The sequence below is a fragment of the Periplaneta americana genome, chromosome 8 (assembly GCF_040183065.1).
Source record: "Periplaneta americana isolate PAMFEO1 chromosome 8, P.americana_PAMFEO1_priV1, whole genome shotgun sequence".
Classification (NCBI taxonomy): Eukaryota; Metazoa; Arthropoda; class Insecta; order Blattodea; family Blattidae; genus Periplaneta; species Periplaneta americana.
In genome coordinates, this window is record NC_091124.1 from 15,735,856 (window position 1) to 15,748,251 (window position 12,396).

Sequence of the window (12,396 nt, forward strand, 5' to 3'; positions counted from 1 at the left end):
TTCTGTTGATTTTCGAGTTCGTCATTTTTTCCAGTTATATGCTTATTTAAGTTGTGTTAACTCTCGCTAGTGGTTTTATATTTTATTTTATCCGTCTTAGTATTTATTTTATTATTGTAAATATTTTTGTTTTATCACTATTATTATTATTATTATTATTATTATTATTATTATTATTATTATTATTATTATTATTATTATTATTATTACTATTATTTCTATCATCAGCATTATTATTTGATCCCTGTAAAATTTATGTAGACTACTGGACTGTACCCGAGCACGAGCATATGCTCATTTCGGGTATCCATACATATGTATTAATTTCAAATGTAAATTGTAAATAAATCTGAATTTGAATTTGAATTTGAATTTTAAACTAAAGGTGCAACTTTTCTTTCAATTTTACGCATTCGAGTAATACATGCAAAAGTGAACGAAACGCATTCAATTAAGCATGTCTTTTTCCACTAACAATGAGAGCGCATTTAGCAATTGAAAGCTACTCATCACCGGTGGGTATCTTGTGCGTTATTTCGTTCAACAGTAGCATGTAACGAACAGCCGATATATAACTACAACATATTTTCGAACAGCTGATTAAATGGTGACGGTGAATAAGGTGAAAATTGTTTTGTTTGGTGATGCTGGATCTTCTAAGCTGAAAATGGCGGCAAGTACGATTAGTTTTATTGAAGATTATAGAAATACGAGTGCCTATGGAATTGAATTGAATTTAAAAAGGGGAGGGCTATGACAGCGACCCGAAAGATCTATTGCGCATCCCCGTTATAATATCCTAATAGTCCAATAGTTTGATATTCTTGATGAATTGGATTAAACTATGGAATGGGACAGTTGATAGCTTTTCAAGCTTTGGAAAATGTTTTCCAAAGAGCCTGCGGAATGTTCAACCACAATTTTTAGAATCAAGTAGACCTAAGTATTGGAATGATATTTAATATTTATGAATTTATATATATAAATTATATATATGAGATAGAGAGAGGGGGAGAGGGAGGGAGAGGGAGGGAGGGGGAGGGAGGGAGAGAGAGAGAGTGTGTGTGTGTGTGTGTGTATAGTGAGGATGACGTTCAACACAGCGCACCATATACACACAAAATCTGCACGCATCTTAATTGAACGTGCATTTTAAACTTGATTGCATGCGTACCCGCACGGAAAATTGAACCGAGAAGATGCTGCTTAATAATTATTAAGGTGAAACTACAGTCTAGTATATACAGTCACGAAGCTCAATATGTAGGAAATATGCATCCATAGATAGTTGCTAACCACTAGGATCGCTACTATCGCCTCATCACAGACAATGCACAGTATAAAGAAGATACAGTAGAGACAACTCTTGTCGGCACCTTTGATGTTGTTGGTACTAAAATCAAACTTAGGGAGGTGTAGTTCTCAATGAATCCAACCATGTCGCTAGTATCGGCAGCGCTAACAGCTGATTTTAGCGATCAGCTGTTCAGACATGCTAAACTTTCAGATGAAACTTTCTATTAACTGTTGTAATTATCCCTTTGTTCTGTAGTGATATTTGTGTCTTATTATGTAGGTCTAATGAAAATTCACTTTTTCTTTTCAAAATACATATAAAATTGCAGTGTTTATGATTGAAGTAAAACATAGACTACTATTAGCGAAGTGCTTACCGTTTTATTTTGTTTCTTCATATCCATTGCATTTGTTTCCATATAATGTTATTAGCTAGTCAACAAAATTTTATTATATCCATTGTTGACGTAACTTTATCGAAACGAATGTCATGATCTATGTAGCTAATGATTGAATATTACGTTACCAACATAAGCATCTACCAGTGACTTTAAAATTAGCGTCAATTAGTAAATATTTTCATGATGTTTATATACGGAAGTAATTATTATTATGATTATGTTGCCATTCCTTTGCCTCATGTCTTTCATATTGTTAAAAGATGAGTAATAAATCTTTTCAGTTAATATTAAATTATGCCAGCCTGTCGTAGATGGAGAACCATCTGGTGGAGGTTCCAGACAATACACCCGGTTTCGTGACATGCGCACTCAGAATTTGTTCCCACGAAATGGGCTAGTTGACCTTACTGTATCTTCTTTATACTGTGCACAATGCGAAATAGTACCGGCACAATCTATTGTTCCTAGTACCCTCACAACTCAAGCTTCGTGACTGTATATAGGCTAGACTGTGCTGAAACTCTCCGCACAAATAAAGCAAAATCATATATATATTCTCAGACTCTGAGAAAGACTCCAATTGCTTTCATAACAGCGTTGGACCAGTTGTATCCTAATAATTGTTAACGATAGAACCATGGCTTGAAACTTCAAAAGCCTTATAGCAGTATACCTAATACTATTGTTATTAATGTTTAATCAATAAAATGGTAACTATGGAAATGCAAACACGTGAAAAACTCAACTGCGTTGGGAAACTTAAAGAACTCTCGACACAATCTTCATTCTAAAGACTTCCATATAATCCCAATATCTTAAATATGATGGAATGCAAGAAAACAGATCAGTAAATAAGTTATTCTGTCTTAGATGACGAATCTTTAAAATTAGTGGACCACTAAATTCTAGCGTTGCTTAAGTGAATTTAACGGACTGTAACTTATCGTTAGCCATTCCATTAGCAATTTAACTCTGAATTTCGAGTTGGTTAACTATCTACAACTTAAACAAACAGACATAGGCCCTACATAGTTTGTAACAGAATCCATGTATCCTAAGAGTTGAGATATTATGTAGATCACAAATCATGGCTTGTAATATTTTACTTCATGTAACCATGTATGAACAAGTAAAATTGGTTTCCTTTGATATTCAAATGATACAGTACTGCAGAATAAACTACACTAATATCAATTATTTGTAATTAAAATTTGAGAGTAAGAAACTTTAAGTACTCACACAAACTTGAGTTTCTGCTGGCAGACCTTCACGAATCTGAGGTTCCTGTAATGACGTTATTGAATAAATCACATATTAAGGGAATGACAACGAAATAGGGATTCTGTACGAGATTGGCACATGGTGCTTTGGATGAAAAAAATGCCTGAAAAGCAAGATTTTTGGTAGCATGATTAAAATATGAGAATTTATAAAGTAGACTATAATGTTATTTTTGTTTTACTTATCAGAATTAGTCGAAAAGTGGAAAACTGACAATGCAATGGAAAGCTATAAATGTCACTTAGCCATCCCCTCAACTAGCCCACTCTAACCTTATCACAGTCTTAGCCTCCTGTTAATTAGCTATCCCCTTATCTAACCCTGTCCTGTCTAGACCGCCTGTTACTTATCTATCCTCTTACCTAACCCACTCTAACTTTTTCATAGTCCTGGCCTACTGTTAAGAGCTATCGTACTTAGCTATCCCCTCATCTAGGGTTGCCAACTCTTCCGTATTTCCCGAGTTCTCCCTATTTGACCCTAATTTTGAACAGTCTCCAGGATCCCGTATTTTTCTTCTCTTTGAGCATTTTCGCCCTTATTTTTGCATACTATATAAATATTTAGAGTAACATTTGATTTTGTCGTGAATGACGATTTATATGATGAATTTTGTTGTTCAAAAGATGCATTCAAATGTGCCGCCTTTGTAAAAGGTAACGCTTGCCAGAAATGGGTTTTAGTGCTCGCCTGTTTAAAATAAAACAATGCTAATATTATAAATTTGGAACAAACTGGCGAGTTTTGCTATATCCATACAAAGAGGGAAAGAGGGTGTCACATCTCGTGAACAATAATTGGACAGATGTTCGAAACAGAAGCACGACACATCTAATGAAATCAGAGCTGCAATCTGCAATCGACTTAAAGTCTAGCTGCCAAAGTGTAAAATAAAGTTGCTTTTCAGTAACTGAACTGAATAATTTGTCCGTTTTCTATGTGAAATTTTGTTGATTCCTTAGTCTCCCGTATTTTCTTTAAAAAATAACCCACTCTAAACTTTTCACAGCTTCGACCTCCTGTTACTTGCATAGCTATCCCCTTATCTAAGGCCCGTAACACACTTGAAGAGTTTTCGATAGCGAGAAATATGTTGCGAGAAAATTAAAAAATTGATAACATTGATTCAAATAGACGTCCACACACTGGAAGAGATTCTCGTTCGAGGCAAAAACCTCGCGCGAGTTTCTCGCTGGAATCGGTAACTCAGCGAATTTTTTTGACACATTTATCGAAGATGTTTGACATTTATACTCTTTATGACGATTGAATGTAGAAAAAGATATCACAGGTGGCGATAAATTGTATTGTTTTTATTTGAAAATGAAGAAAGAGGCTTATTGCAGTCAGAAACTTATGGAACTTATACGATGTCACCCGTAGGCCTATTTGTATGATACACGGGATGAAAACTATAAAAACACGAAACTTAAAGAAGAAATCTGGAGACAAATATCAGATTATCTGAAAATAAATAGGGCTATATTTTATTTTGATGAGATTTAGTAGTATTGATTAAACATTTGAAATAATGTATCTATATGTCTTAACAGTTTACATAATTTTAATCAGAATATAGCAAAGAATCCTCTATCATATCATGAATGGCAAAAAACTGAGGTCCATTCAACCTGAAATAACGCCTAAACGTATCATCATTCAAATCGAAACCAGTGTCCAAAACTCGCCCTTATTTTCGTAAGATACAATGTGATTTTCAGATAATTCTGGCTTTAATTTTAGGCCTACTTTTTCTTTTCATTAACAAAATATGTTCATGTAAATCCATTTCCTCATCATCTGAATACTCAGATTCAACATAGCGTTCGTACGTAATTTGTAAAGTACAATATACTTACAGGTTATATATTTAAGTACGACAATATACGTAAATACATAACCTATAATATTTCCCCCAACGAGTCATTACTATAATCAGAAGGCAAGTGCATAGATGATCATAGCGAGGTGTGATCTGTGATAGCGAGAACTCGCCAAGTGTGTGGAGGAAGGCTCTTCGCCTCTTTCTCGCAACACATTTCTCGCTAGCTACTAACAAGTGTGTTACGGGCCTAACCCACTCAAAATGTCGCAGTATTCTGCCTCCTTTACTTAGCTTCCCCTCATTTAATTCACTCAAAATTTGTCACATTTCTCGTCCTCCTGTTCCTAAGCTATCGTCACATGTGCCTACGTCGTCCACAATACCCTCGTAAACATATAAGATAAATCTGACGCTAAAATATATTACAATAAGTGTCCCTTTCTTTGAATAGGCTACATTGCTATACCATATTTAGTGAATGAGAAGCTTATAAATTGCAATAAGCTAGCCTATAAATGATGCATTTGTTATATTATTTGCCTGAAAACAAAATATCAGTAATTCCATGTGTGGACCAACTGGCAATCCGTTCATTAGTAAAGTTTAGACGTTACTGTTAACTTACCTACACATATATTTCATCTGTTTGTAGCTCTTTCGTTTCTCGGAACTTTGTTCCTGTAATAATGCCACTTCACTCATAACCACAATATTTATAATACACATAGCACTGATATTTTCCTACATTCACTTTATTTTTAACTGTTGTGCTATCGAGATAGAGGATCCTACTATTTAAGTAGGTCTACCTATTGGAAGATTTATGAATACAAAAGCTTTCGTGAAAATTATTTATATTTTAACCCGCTTAAACACAACAAAAGAATTCCATATTAACATTTCTTCAAGTTATTGGAATTTCTAACCTACAGCAGCGTTTTCTACAAAGGTTACGTGTAACTACCATAGAAAGGCGCACGCGCTCAAGATCCCTCCATCCATAGCCTACTCGTATGCGGTTCATAATAAAATACTGTATAAGGGGAACGCACATAGTGCATTTTTGAAGGCATCAGTAGTCCTTACAAAGTACTATGAACATAGCCATAAACAGCAATATATGACAAGTTGAAGTCCAGAAATCTGTTATTTACACAGAGATTCCTGACAGTTTAGAGTGATCATTCGGATTTCTTCTTCTTCTTCGTTCTCTTTCTTGGCCTCGGGTTCAATTCAATGATCCCATGTAGCCAGCTAAATTCTCTTATGTAAAATTGTATTCTCTTATGTACTGAATAAATAGCACCGAAGTACCGCACCGACCGGTGACTAACTATTTTAAAAAAACATGAATGAGTTGTGGATGATAAACGATGACAGTGAACACGCCTGCACTTCACGGAGACAGACCGATGACCTATTCGGATTTGTTTTCAGTGGATAATCTTTAGTAGTTTCGAATACAATCCTACAAAGATAATTTTTAGAAGGGCGCGTACTATAACGCTGACTGAAATAGAGCGAAAGGGAATAATCTCATCTCTCTCTTTGTTATACCGCTCTACCGCTACTGTTTGACATAGCCTACATTATTATAACGCAAACGAAACGACCAAGGTCCCACTAAAGGGAAGAAAGATGGCAGGGAATTAACAGGATCCCTGTAATTGCGGGAAGTTTCCTCTCGGCTCGGTATTATTGCGATATGTAGATTTTTAACGAATTGGTTCTTACTTATAATGACTGTAAATATGATTGAGAGTGAAATAAATTTCATAAATGCAATTTATTTGTTATATTGTTAATTACCGTTTTTCCTTCGTTTCTTTATTAAATATGTATATAAGCCTACCAAATATCTGTACAAGTATTTATGAGTATAATCTAAATTAATATTGTTTTCATCTGAATGGTCCGTTGCTTAGCAAGTGATGTCAGGATAGCATGACGCAACTCACTGCAGTTGCTAAGCGATTGATGTCAGAATAGTTTAACATAACTCTTTGCCGTTGCCAAGTAACTGACATCAGTTGTTGAAATTTTCGTAATATTTTAATCAATTGATAATCAAACATAAACGTTTCACGTAAAAATAAATAAAACTAGTTCGATTTGTTTCTAAGAATTACTGCTAAATGCACATAGATAAAAAATGGTGACAGACTTTGAAAAAACTGTACAAAACAAAGAAGTAGAAACGTTCAATGGTTCAACGAGATTCCGGTAACGTCATGGAATAAAATACATATTTATTTTTGTTTCAGTGCATACTGTCGCATTATTGAGTGACGTGAAAGACGTGGTCTCTTCTTGGTACTTCTAATACCATTTAATAAATTGAAGGTCCATAGACTTGATTAATGTGAAATAGGTCACGTGCTTTCTTGGAAGAGATCATTTTGGCCTATAAAATATTTACGTAAGGTGGTTTGAACCCTCTATAAAAATTCAGATGTTCTCCATGTCTAATCATGTCAGATCGTTCCGACCCAATGTATTTAAGTCTTGAGGCTGTATTTTTGTCCAATAATCTAATTGACAAAGAATGTGAGCTGTATTCTCTTCCTCTTATCTGAATTTCTTATAAAATGAATCTCTAAAGAAATGCATCAAATGTGGATGATTAAGTTGTAACCAGTTGATATTGTCTCTGCTGTAGCGTGCCTTGACTTGGTTCTTCAAGGATCGGATCTGAGACATCCTTACACTAAGGAGCCTATAAATGTGATGACTATCTGACGGATCCGGGAGTCATTCGTGAATCCGGTGCTGACAGATGGCCATACTGCCAGACAGAACCAGGTTCCATCCTCAGACGCAAGTACCTGGAGCTTCAAGCCCTTCCTATTTTTTGAACTACCTCAAAGTGACACTGCAATTAACTTTTTCATTGATATGATCGATTCAGCATTTCAACTTCAACGTGACATTGCGATTATTTTTATATGATTTATTGAACAATCACTTTTCAATAACAATGCTTATAGTCAAAAAATACAGTAAAACTTCATTCAAACGTTTTATGGGGTCTGAAGAAAAAACGCATAGGCTTGAGAGAGAGAGAGAGAGAGAGAGAGAGAGAGAGAGAGAGAGAGAGAGAGAGAGAGAGAGAGAGAGAGAGACGTGTAACAGAAATAACATTTAATAACATCTGAAACAGCATTTGAAGACTTTATGGGGGAAATGAATTTAGTAAAATTTTCACAAGACAAATTTAGAACTTCACAGTTAAGCTACAGTATCTTTGAGTCTATAATACAGTACTCAAATTTATAACATATTCTTGACAAATGTAAAATTATTTCTAGGAAACCTGATGCTTAGAACCAAAGCTGGCTGATATGTTACATTTTAAACTCCAATTCAGAAAATTTTACGAAATTGACTATCTTTTTTTATTTTATTTTAGTAGGTTATTTTACGACGCTTTATCAACATCTTAGGTTATTAGCGTCTGAATGAGATGGTGATAATGCCGGTGAAATGAGTCCGAGGTCCAGCACCGAAAGTTAACCAGCATTTGCTCATATTTGGTTGAGGGAAAACCCCGGAAAAAACCTCAACCAGGTAACTTGTCCCGAACGGGAATCGAACCCGGGCCACCTGGTTTCGCGGCCAGACGCGCTAACCGTTACTCCACAGGTGTGGACATGACTATCTTACAAAAAGTCTTATTTTTACTACTTGCTCCTAAGGATAAATCATGCCTGTCACAATTGTTCCATAATTCGTTCACTTACATTAATTTTTTAGTTGGTTATTTAATGATGCTGTATCAAGGACTCAGTTATTTAGCGTCAATGGGAATATTGAAGCGAGGTGAGGCCAAGGATTCGCTACAGATTACCTGACATTCCCCTTACAGCTGAGGAAAACATCAGGAAAATTCAACCAGGTAATCAGCCCAAGCAGGAATCGAACTCACACCTGAGCACAACTCCGGATCAGTGGGTAAGCACCTCAGTCGACTAAGCTACATTGGTGGCTAGTTACATCATGATGTGTTACAAAATGTTATATTGAATAATTTCAAGGAAAAATTGTTCCGGGGCCGGGTATCGATCCCGGGACCTTTCGCTTAGTGCGCGAACGCTCTTCCGACTGAGCTACCCCAGGAACTATACACGACTCCGTCACAATTTTTCCTTTGTATCCACACGACTCAAATGAGCTGACAAGACGCCAGAACTCAACTGTGAGTGCACACAATACTGTGCGACTTTAAATTGTGGCTTTCTGTTAACATACCTCCAGTAACGAATGTACTGTATTATACAAATCTGGCTTTCAGTCACACAACTTTTCCCATAAGGAAGTTAATAAAACAATAGACTTTATTAATGAGCATGGACTTTTTCAGTACTGATATTGATGAACTGGTCACTCACTGATACATGAGTGAATCAATAAATTTGGATATTGAATGGCGGAAGTGTTCATTTTTACTTCCTTCTTGCTATTTAATTTCACCACTACTACAAAACAATTTATCAACAGTAACCTCACTAGAGGTTTTGATTTATCTAGAGAAAATCAAAATTCGAGTGGGATTTAATTGACTATTACACGATTAGAAGAAAGTATATAAAGATTATAAGAAATAAAGTACTCTAAAACAATAAAATATTAATTGACTTACTGAAATTCTATTTCACTAATGTTAGCTTCACCAAAACATTTGAACGGAGCCTCCATTTTCAGTTGACTGTCTATGCTGGAAACAAATGACGACTGCAAAGCATGTTTTGTAGTACCGTAAAGAATTTGCAGTTTGAAATGTTGGCAAACAAAGAAACAAATGGTACGAAGGCGATAACAGGAGAAAGTATATAAAGATTAGAAGAAATAAAGTACGTAGTCTAAAACAATAAAACAGATATTAATTGACTTACTAAAATTCTATTTCACTAATGCTACCTTCATCAAAATGTTTGAACGGAGCTGCCATTTTCAATCGACTATATATGCGGGAAACAAATTACGATTGCAAAGTATGTTTTATAGTACCGTCAGTCTAGTATATACAGTCACGAAGCTCAATACGTAGTACATATGCATCCACAAATAGTTGCTAACCACTAGGATCGCTACTATCGCCTCATTACAGACAATGCGAAATAGTACCTGCACAGTCTATTGTTCATAGTACTCTCATAAACTCAAGCTTCGTAACTGTATATACTAGACTATGGTACCGTAAAGAATTTGCAGTTTGAAATGTTGGCAAACAAAGAAACAAATGCTAGGGTGTGATAAAAACAAACAAATGCTATGGAAGCGATAAAATTATTGTGATAAGCAGCCATGATTGGTTGAAAGACGTTCTTTCATCCGTTTTATTGGTCAAATGTAGTATGACGTAGTAAAAGTGTAATAGCCATGGTAAATGAGGATATCTAAAGCCAAGAGCATCAATGAATTAACAATAGATTTATTCAAATTTCTCGAGAAATCTTTCTCAATGCAAGAGACAGAAATGGTGGATTATTCAGAAAAGATGTAACTCACTTTTTCCATTGCTAGTGTGAAGTATTAGTATATAAAGATGTCACAGTTGGACTGACCTCCATCTTCAGGTAAACATGAGCATGAACCACTGAAGGAAAATGTTGAAAAGGTTTAAAGCAAAAATGGAAGTATTTGTAAGGAGTCTTGTAATAAACCACTAGGTGAAACGAGCGTTGAGCGGATTCCGCCGATTTTGGAATAGACACCGACGTACTTGAACTGCCAACATAGAAAACAAAAAATCACACTCAATCACTTTCACCTTCATCTTGACGGGATAATAAAAGCCTAAACTAACCTAACCTAACCTAACCGAAGTGCGTCGGTGTCTATTCCAAAATCGGCGGAATCCGCTCAACGCTCGTTTAACCAACCACTAATACACTTTGCACATTCATATCATTTTTAAATGCCAATTTTCGTAAGTAGAAAAATTGTGAAAAGTTATTTATATACCAGTACATATATTGTCGCTGTTATTACATAACCTCGTTACTCCAGAAAACAACTTTTTCAGTAGATAAGAATAAAAATATTAATGGAGTGTAAGCAGGTGCTTTCACAAAATATAATTCCAAAACCTCGCACTGATCATTTAGCCTACCAGCTTTTGTGTTCACAGAATTTTATTAAGCACCAGAAACTCATATATCCAAACATTAACTATACGAGGTTTTTTTTTTTTGTAATAAGAGGTATGCTATCATTCCAATGTAGGTACATGGTTTTGTATTTACTCAAGTGCGAAAAATTTTTCTAGAAGTATTCATAAACCATTGGAGATCAATATTTTGCAACCGTTAAGCCCAAAACCTCGATTTCAGCAATCATTGGTTTACACGATTTTGTAAAACAATTAACAATATCTACTTATGAAAGAGTGATGGAACGGAGAAAAATTCTCTCCGGCGCCGGGATTTGAACCCGGGTTTTCAGCTCTACGTGCTGATGCTTTATCCACTAAGCCACGCCGGATACAACCCCGACGCCGTTTAGAATCGTCTCAGATTAAGCTCCATCTCTTGGTTTCCCTCTAGTGGCCGCCCTCTGCACTACGTCATAGATGTCTATGAACGCAGGACCGAAGTCCATACATGTGTTGAGGTGCACTCAGATGAGTGACTGTTTGGCCGGGATCCGACGGTATGGGCGCCGTCTTAAGTCACAAAGTGATTTATTACGCATATCATATATATTGTGATGTACCGAAGTACATATGATATTTCCATGCAGATATTCTGCGTCATCACATGATGAAAGAGTGATGGAACGGAGAAAAATTCTCTCCGGCGCCGGGATTTGAACCCGGGTTTTCAGCTCTACGTGCTGATGCTTTATCCACTAAGCCACGCCGGATACAACCCCGACGCCGTTTGTGATTTAAGACGGCGCCCATACCGTCGGATCCCGGCCAAACAGTCACTCATCTGAGTGCACCTCAACACATGTATGGACTTCGGTCCTGCGTTCATAGACATCTATGACGTAGTGCAGAGGGCGGCCACTAGAGGGAAACCAAGAGATGGAGCTTAATCTGAGATGATTCTAAATGGCGTCGGGGTTGTATCCGGCGTGGCTTAGTGGATAAAGCATCAGCACGTAGAGCTGAAAACCCGGGTTCAAATCCCGGTGCCGGAGAGAATTTTTCTCCGTTCCATCACTCTTTCATCATGTGATGACGCAGAATATCTGCATGGAAATATCATATGTACTTCGGTACATCACAATATATAAAATATCTACTTAATCGCGCAATTCATAAATGAAGACAAATGTCTTAATTTTGAGGTTATAAAGAATACCTTCTGTGTGCAATCCAGAAAACCGAAGTATACCTCTCGAATACTAATTCAAGTACTATTTTATTAACAATGTAGACAAGAAATGGGTGGCGAATTTTGCCTGGTGTCCTCTATGAAAGATACGACTTTTTAGTCACCGTAAATCCAAGATACAAGAGCCACAGCTTTACTTCTCTCATGAGGAAGCCATGCTAAGGCTCATATTGCCCTTCAACAGCAGACCAGTGACAATATTGCTAATATATTAGGTTCAATAATCAGGAGATAGGGCATCAGACAGTTT

The 12,396-nt window shown here is 36.2% G+C and overlaps 1 non-coding gene across 1 annotated transcript; it reads right to left on the reverse strand.

Moving 5' to 3' along the window:
- Window positions 1–8,846: 8,846 nt before the first annotated feature.
- On the reverse strand, window positions 8,847–8,920 carry TRNAS-ACU (transfer RNA serine (anticodon ACU)). Its single transcript has one exon. It is a non-coding gene; the product is annotated as a tRNA-Ser (tRNA).
- Window positions 8,921–12,396: the final 3,476 nt, after the last annotated feature.